This window comes from Egretta garzetta, unplaced genomic scaffold (assembly GCF_000687185.1).
Source record: "Egretta garzetta isolate BGI_Z169 unplaced genomic scaffold, ASM68718v1 scaffold1678, whole genome shotgun sequence".
Taxonomy (NCBI): Eukaryota; Metazoa; Chordata; class Aves; order Pelecaniformes; family Ardeidae; genus Egretta; species Egretta garzetta.
Window position 1 is genome coordinate 5708 of NW_009260440.1, and position 275 is coordinate 5982.

Sequence of the window (275 nt, forward strand, 5' to 3'; positions counted from 1 at the left end):
CTTCATCCTCCTCCTCATCCTCCTCCTCCTCCTCATACGGCTCCTCAGTGAACTTCCCTGGGGTGCAGCAGGTCCCCACGGATGAGCGGCACCGCAGCTCGCCCAGCAAAGCCGGCAGCACTGTCACCAGTGAGTGGGGTGTGCAGGGGGGCGGTGGGTGGTCCCCCCTCGCTGCGGTGGGCACCCTGGGACCCCGCTCACCCCATCCCTCTGCAGAGCTGAACGGGATGGTGCTGCTGTGCAAGGTCTGCGGCGACGTTGCCTCCGGCCTCCAC